The following is an 8530-nucleotide window of genomic DNA, read 5'->3' on the forward strand; positions in this document are numbered from 1 at the left end:
AGATCAGAGGACATACAATGTTTTCAGTAAGTTTCAGAATGGTACTACTTTCATTAAGAACATTGCAAAACATTGTAAGCCTGTTGCCATAATTTTATATCATTTACCACCAAGATGAGAAGCAGAACCTACTGTTAGATACAGGTTTTGAGAGGTGAACAATGAAGCAGATGGTTGAAACAAAGCTTTCATGGATCTCAATATAATTGTAGTAGCTTTTTTTAATATCCAGTATGAGTGGTTAAAAATCCCTGTATACAAAAAAAATACTTTTTAAAAAAAAATTAAAATTTAAGTATGTGACTAGTTAGCCTGAATCCTTTTGGTTAGTCCCAACTAAGTAAGGCCATTGAATCCGTTGTTGAATGATGACTCAATACAAAGGTTAATCCCATTGATTCAGTGGGTCTGCTCTAGTTTGGACAACAGAATTCAGACCTTCTTTATTAAAATGAAAGATCTATTTAAACCTACTTAAATGACCTGACTGTATGGATGGCCAGGCCATAGTTTGGAGGCCTGTGCTTATGGGCTCCCTCCTCCCCATATCTGTTCTGAGCATAACTGTTTCTACTTGCCTTGTAAACTGGGATTAAATCTTATTTTGAACAAGTTAAAAGCTTTCAAGCAGTGGAATTTACTTCTTTTCTCCTCCCTGCAGGCCTCCATGCCATTTGAAAATCTGCTACTGTTTCCTCTCTTGAAAATAGTTCAAAGGAAAGTTAGCAGATCCAACCAAGGGCCTAATACATAGCAGGATCAACTCCTGATTTGCAATCATAGCATTCGATGTAAATACGAAATATAATTTGCTGCTTAACAGTAAATTATGTATTACAAATGCAGGAAAAAATAACTCCTAGTGTGTGAGGGGAAGGAGAGAGTATATTACAAGCAAAGACAGTGCTTATATAGCATGAGATCATAGTTTGATGTTGCATGTGAACCAATTTTACCTTATATAATACATCACCACTGGTTATGAGTTAATGAATGAACACTGGATTGATGCTTGTCTCTACCTTCTCTAGCCTGAAGATACTAGAATGACAAGATTATTATGGAGACATAGTTTGTGTCCATCTTCAAACCAGCAGGAAAAGTACACAAGAAGGTGGTGTTTCAGCACTGGTGCAGCAAGGGCCAACAGAATTAGCAAAAGTGCAAGCAACACCTAAAAGATCAAAGAACATATCCAAGGTTAGGTTAAGAGGGGGAAGTATGAGAGGTGGTACTTTAAGGGTGCTTGTTTTAAATGTTTTTTGTTACGTTTGCAGCCAAATGTTAGTTACAAAGAGAGAGAAACCCATTTGAAGCAAGTAAATGTTCTGTTTCTAGTTCTAGCTGAACGATGGGGAATGGGGAAGAATATGGTCCTCCGTGGTGGTGAAGGGGCAGAACTGGCACCCGGACCCACTGAAGTTGCCCACCCTTGCTCTAGTAGTTGTATATGTAGCAGAACAAATGCACACTTGGCCCATTTGGGTTTGTAATGAGTTGTGTAATGCCTTATAGAAGGACCATCTTATAGAACTGCTCGTGAAAAAAAAGCTGTAAACAGTTGGGACAAGCAGAATCAAAACATTCAGTTTGATAATAGCACAAGGAAGTAGGAGCAGAAAGTTTTTCCTGGGAGAATGATACCACTGGATATACAACCCAATGTTGGACTTGGGCTGCATCTGCACTGCAGAAATAATCCAGTTTGACACCAGTTCCACTGCCATGGAGCCATTCTATGGAACCCTGGGAATTGTAGTTTTATGAGACATTTAGCTTTCTCAGTCTAGTGCTACAACTAAGCACAATTCCTAGGTGCCATAGAATGGCATCATGGCAGTTGAAGTGTCAAACAGGATTATTTCTGCAGGGCAGATGCAGCCTGAGTTTTGTAATACCTTGCGGAAAATTCCTCATACTGTTCCTTAGGCTATGGAAGGGGCTACAGGATAACTTGAGCAAGTTGAATCAAAATATTGGATCCAATAGTTATGCAAGAATGAAAGTGGATCTTTGTAAATGGTAGAAACTTTGCACTGGAGATGTGACATCATTGAACACAACCCATAGATTACCTACATTCTGTGACACTTATCTGTCTTAAGTCTCACTCCTAAAGATATTAGGAATGAATTAAAGGTTACAAGCTGCAACATAGCAACTTGTTTCTAGAGATATATGAACATTAATAATACTAATATTAATACTGAAGAACAGGGCACAATCTTAAAATACTATTCAAGGAGAAATAATATTCACTGGCAAAAATGTCTGTGAAGCTTGAAGCTGGTATTACAGTCCTCGCATGGCTGAAAGAACTGTTGGGAGTTTTTTCAGTTAACAATCAGTTTGCCTTCTCAGGTGAGCAAACAGCAGAAGTTAATCTTTCCGAGACCTTCAACAGCACTTTAAGGTTTTAAGAATAGCAGTCAGTTGTCTTCATATATCACTGTGAATCATGTTAGTTATGTGATATGATTAAAACAAGAATTCTTACTTCATTTGGCTGTGTCATTAACAGGTAGATAAAGGCAGGAACTGAGATAAAAATAGGTTATAATGTTTTGAATAGTATAATGTTCCTTGTAAATGAAAAGTTGGGTGTTGTTAGGTAAGCCAGGTTTTTTTTTTAAAATGTCCTCATTTATTTCACTAAAAGAACTGCTGATTAGAATAGGGCTTGCTAATGTGTAGAACATCACAAGTCATTTTGCAATTCATACCTGGACAGTAGATGGTATACATCTCTAGTAAACGAAAACTTTGTTTTTAGAGTGGCAGAAGGGGTAATTGATAGTGATTTCCTGTTGGTTTCTGCTTTTTAAAGCCTGGTGTGCAACTGGAGATGATATTTTCTCCAACTGGAAATCCATTTGGAGCTGCATCACGTAAGTGCAGCCCTAAGTAGATTTAGGGTTATAATCTGCATTGGATAACATTCCAAGTAACTGTGGTTTGGATTCAGGTGTAAGATGAATGACAGAGAATAACTATAGGGCAGAAGACTGGTTTTGTAGAAAGAACAATATGTGCCTGTTCTAAATTAGTAAATATTTATTTGTAGCTTATAAAGAAAAGATCTAAAACATATGTTACATTTTCCAGACATGGGTTTATTCTCATGAATAAATGGTATCTCTGGAATCTTAATTGTCAGCATGTTAAGCAGAATTTGCTGTCCTACAAACCAAATTGCTTTACAAAGGTACAAGGAAAAATCATGTAGCATGCACAAAGTACATTATATTTTTATGAACACTCCGTGAGAGGAGTCACTTCCAAGAGTGATCATCCATGAATATCACAAGATCTGAGCTAGTCTTTATCAAACGATAAAGGCTAAGATCAAAATACATCCAGAAAGCTTCAATTGTAAAATTCCAAAGGACTGTATGTCGTGTTCTGCCTCCATGCTGCAATTTTTTGGGATTTTCTTACACCGTTTTCCCCAAATATGGCCTCCCTGGTTTCAAAACTCCCCAGAGTTAACATGCAGAGCAGCACCAGTCTTGTGTGAATATATGCAGGAGTAGTTTCAGATCACACCTGTTTGGATCTTAGTCATGATTGTTTCATCTATGCCACCAATAAATTGTCTACCAATAACAACGTAAGAGACTGAAGTAGAAGTACTGCTTAAAAACTGTGTGTGGACGTCTGAAATGGTTTTCTGCATTTCAGAATGCAGAGGTTCATGCTTTGGAGGCTGATATCTCTGCATCAGGGTGTATACTATTTCAGCCCAACAATCCAGAGAAAATATGTGCAATTGGTAGTCAGGAGCATGCCTTAATTCTGCAAGAAATGGTATGCTACTGCTTGTGCAGCTGAAAAAAAGACAACCGAACTCCACTAGCATATTTCTGTTCCTTTACTAATGTTATTTTGAATTTAGAGTCATATTTGCTCAGAAGTAAGTCCCACTCTGTTCAGTGGGGCTTCTCCTTGACAGGACTGCAGCCTTAGTCTGGCCTTCATGCTATTTACATGGGAAATGGACAGGATGAGGAAACACTGGAACCCCTCATATATAGAATACTTGAATCCACATTGAATCCTGTGTTGGGATAAATGTAGGATCCAAATTAAATAAATGAAATATTGTAGACTGAAGTGGTATCATCCAGAGGGGAACAAAATTCATTGATTTTTCTGATCGGATAAGCTGCTGGTTATCTTAGAATTATATATTCTAAATGTTATGACTTTGATCCAAAATCAGGGTTCTTTTAGGCCTATGAGCTAAGGCCTTGGAACACATTTTATACAATTATTATTATTATTATTATTATTATTATTATTAGTATTCCTCCTCCTCCTCCTCCTCCTTAATAGTAGACTGCTATGCCATAACAGCAACTGCTTATGGATGCAAAGCTGCTATTCAGAGAATGTGAACCTAAGACACCTTGAGTGTGTCTTTTTATTTTCATAGTTATTGGATCAATGGGATTTAAGTCATGACTACTTACTAACAGGGTATATGTCTGGATTCAAACCATTTTTTATAACTAAAGCTGTATTACATAAACTCTAAAAACTGCTTAAAAGCAGGAGGTGTGTATTGACTGGCCCTTTTTGAAAATAAGAACAAAAGGCACTTAAAATAATTAGAACAATACTATACAAAGACTCTACCCATTTCCTGAATATGTTTAAGTACAATCAGTATGTAGCAGCCACCCCATCCCCGTGTAAATTGGTGTTTTCAAAGAGAGATCTCTTCATATTGTGACTTGCATTTGCAGGTCAACCTGAAATCCAAGCATCATTGATGTGCAGCTTTGCTATTTAAATTTCTTAGTTTTTTACTAATACTTTGACCAGTCTAGTGGACAAACAGTATGGTACTTTGGGGGGGGGGGAGATGTTATGCTTTTGTGATTGTACCTATCTTTTCAAAATTGTAATGGTGATACGCTTGCCCTGCCATTCATTAATACTGTAAAATAGCATGGTCATAATTAGGTAATAACTGTTAATGATGAAAACATCTCATCACTTATTCATGTTTTTAGCATTTTCTCATTCCCATGCTTTTTTATACCACTGTTGTAAAATTGTTATGAAATACCTTTGTCAGTCATACCACAAGCTACTTTACCTATGTACAGAATTTATATGACCAGCCTAATTTATACTGTGTTTTAACAGTTTGCCTGAACTGTCTATGGTTTCTACATTTTGTAATGTGAGTGTAAAATTAAAAATATTGATATGTGGTTAATCCAGGCATTGAATTTTTTTCTATATATACACCTACTTCCTGTTGTGAAGAACCATCAAACTGCACTACAAGCCTGTGAAAGAGGGAAAGGGAAGCAAGACGCAAGGCTTTGGCTTAAATTAATTGTGAGCCTTATTGCACAACAAAAGAAAGCAAAACAGAGTTGGAGAGTAGCGGCTTTCTCTGTGCCTTATCACATAATGTTGTAGTGCTTCAGTTCTCTTCCTGCGAGAGACAGTTGTAAAACTGTGTCTTTTCTCTAGCTGGAAAAACCTGTTTGACAAAAGACATGCTTTTATGATCATCTCCCGCAGAATGAGAACTGAAGCACTGCATCATGTGGTAAGGCACACAGAAAGTGGCTATTCCCTAGCTCTGTTTCTGTTTTCTTATGTGGTAAGGTTCTCTGTCTCTATGTGGCTGCCTCTCCCACAGCTGTGACTGTTGTCAAGCCTGGCAGCTGTGCTGCCGTTAGTCTGTTGGGCACCACTATAGCAGGCGGCCCATAACAACAAAGGCCTGTTTGGGCCTTATATTGCTTACTCTTAAGTAGACTTAACTGGTTAGCACAATTTGTTAATAGCCACACCACACTCGTGTTATGGTTTCCAAGCCCAGAAATTGATAGGAGACTTCATAGCACTTTATTAACTGAATAGACAGGAAAACCTGTCATGTACAGCTTTTCCCATTTTAGTTCTGCAGTGAGACTACTGCACTTATTATCCCCCCCCCCCTTATGCAACACTGCTGCAATAAACTGAATATGCTTTTTTCTTACAGAGAAGGTACTGCAGTTTCTGAGTCATATTCATGGTCCTTTCTAATTGGATTTTGGTATATCTAGATGTCACAATGAAAGCCATTTGATACCACTTTAACTGCCATGGCCACATCCTATCTTGGGACCTCTAGTCTGGTGAGGTGCTGAGAATTCTCTCCTAAAGAGCTCTAGTTCTGTAGAATTCAATGGAGTTGATGAGACGTCTCAACTGGCAGAGACTTCTAAGTACTTCACCAAACTTCTAATCCCAGGATGTTGTAGGATCAAGTCACATAAAAGTAAATAAAAGTGGTATCAAAATGCTACAACTGTGGTCCAAAAGACATTGCAGAAATCATAGAGTTTGAGACCGCTTTAATTGCCCTGGCTCAGGGCTAGGGAATCCTGGGTGTGTTTTGGACCTGGGTTGTGTGCATACACTACTCTCTGTTTGTTTCACATCTGTTCTAATTAGGGTAATACAAAATGTTTAAAAGAAATGCCAAGGTTGGGTTGATGCAGAGAGCATATGACAGACCAACTATCCCATCTGAAGCCCTTTTGACTCATACCAGCCACAGCGAAAGGTGAAGAGAGTGGTTTGCCAATCTGTTTAGTATAGCAGATGTCTACAATTGCAAGTTCCTCTTCCATGGAAGTCAGTGGGAGACTAGGTACGCCAAGCTGGCATAACCATAGGGCCAAAATCATGCCCTTTTAAGAGGAAAAGAACCAATTTGGATTCAGCAAATCAAAAAGTGTCCCCATCTTGCCTCATATCCTGAAGCCTAGTTTGTTTCCTCTCATCAGCCTGAACATCTGCAGCAGTGGCCTCTTAGAAGTTCAGAGGGTGCCTCTGGAGCTCTCCTCTGGCGGTCATGGCTGAAGGAAGGCCAGGTCCATCAAACCTGTAGACAACATCAGGAATTATGTGTGATCTCACAGTCCCCTAATTAAGTAGTTGGCAGTCCTATTTTGTCACTACTACCTGAAAGAAATGTAACAAGCCTCAAACCTTTTCATTGTTCTTTCATGCTCTTGCCCCAGCTCTTTTTGCTTTGCCCAGTGAGCCCTTCCTGCCTTAAAAAAACACACACACACACATTTATTTATTTGTGAAATGGTTTCTAAAATTAATATACCCCTATAGTTTTTCTTTAAATCTGGAAAGAAATACACAAACTGTCCTTACTACTTTCCAAAGAAACTGTCCTTTAAAGAATTATATTGATACAGGCCGACTATTTTGGTCATTCATCTGTGGTGCTCTTTCACAACTGAGGAAAATATGCATTCAGGGTTCATCTTTCTTTTTAAGGTACGCAGAATGCTGGAGCCTAGGGCTGCACCACTAGTGCCATCTCCTGACCAAAAAGTAGCATTTATTTAAAAACTGTAGTAATGCAAACCATACCAAGACAGTTCTAGACAATCCAGAGTTGTTGTTGTTAACTGCCCTCAAGTTGATCTTGACTCATGGCGACCCTATGGATCTCCACTGCTCTGCTTAATTCCTGCAACCCCATAAAACCTCCTTAACAGAGTCCATCTATCTGGCATGTGGCCTTCCTCTCTTCCTACTTCCCTCCACCTTTCCCAGCATTATTGTCTTTTCCAATGAGTCCTTCCTTCCCATGATGTGTCCAAAGTATGACAGCCTCAGTTTGGTCATCTTGGCTTCCAGAGAGGTTTCTGGCTTGATCCGCTCTAGGACCCATTTGTTTGTCCTTTTGGCTGTCCATGGGATCCTCAGCACTCTTCTCCAGCACCACATCTCAAATGAATGGATTTTCTTCCTAACTTCTTTCTTAACTGTCCAGTTCTCACATCCATACATGGTAATAGGGAATACAGTGGCTTATATGATTCTAACTAGAATTTTTTTTCTAGTTCTTTCATAGCCACCCTCCCCATTTTTAATCTTCTGATTTCCTGACTGCACTCTCCATTTCTATCAGTGTTTGCTCCCAGGTATAGAAATTATTTTACTATATTATTATTATTATTATTATTATTATTATTATTATTATTTTCCTATATCCTGCCTTTCTCCCAACATATTTCTTCATTGTTTAGGTTGAACTTGTGAAGGTCCTCAGTGGTCATTATTTTGGTTTTCTTTTCATTCACCATTAAGCCTGACTTTGCACTTCCTTCTTTGATCTTCCTTAGTAGGTGTTCCGGGTCTACAAGGTTTTTTGCTAGTACTATGGTTTCATCTGCACATTTTCAATTGTTGATATTCCTTCCTCCTATTTTCACTCCTCCTTCTTCTGTGTCCAAGCCTGCTTTTCTTATAATACGTTATGCATACAAGTTGAACAGATAGGGTGAAAGGATACTGCCTTTTCTGACCCCTTTGCCAACTGGGAACCATTCTGTTTCTCCATTTTCTGTTTAACTCATTTTCTGTCTCAAGGGTATGGAATTCCGGGAGCTGGAGTTAACTCCTACTCCCAGAATTCCATAGCGTTGAGACAGAAAATGAGTTAAAGCGGTGACAAACCGGGTTATCTCTCCAGTGTGGATGCAGCCCAAGA

Source organism: Sceloporus occidentalis, unplaced genomic scaffold, assembly GCF_023333645.1.
Source record: "Sceloporus occidentalis isolate IW3139 unplaced genomic scaffold, rSceOcc1.0.p SCAF_1, whole genome shotgun sequence".
Classification (NCBI taxonomy): Eukaryota; Metazoa; Chordata; class Lepidosauria; order Squamata; family Phrynosomatidae; genus Sceloporus; species Sceloporus occidentalis.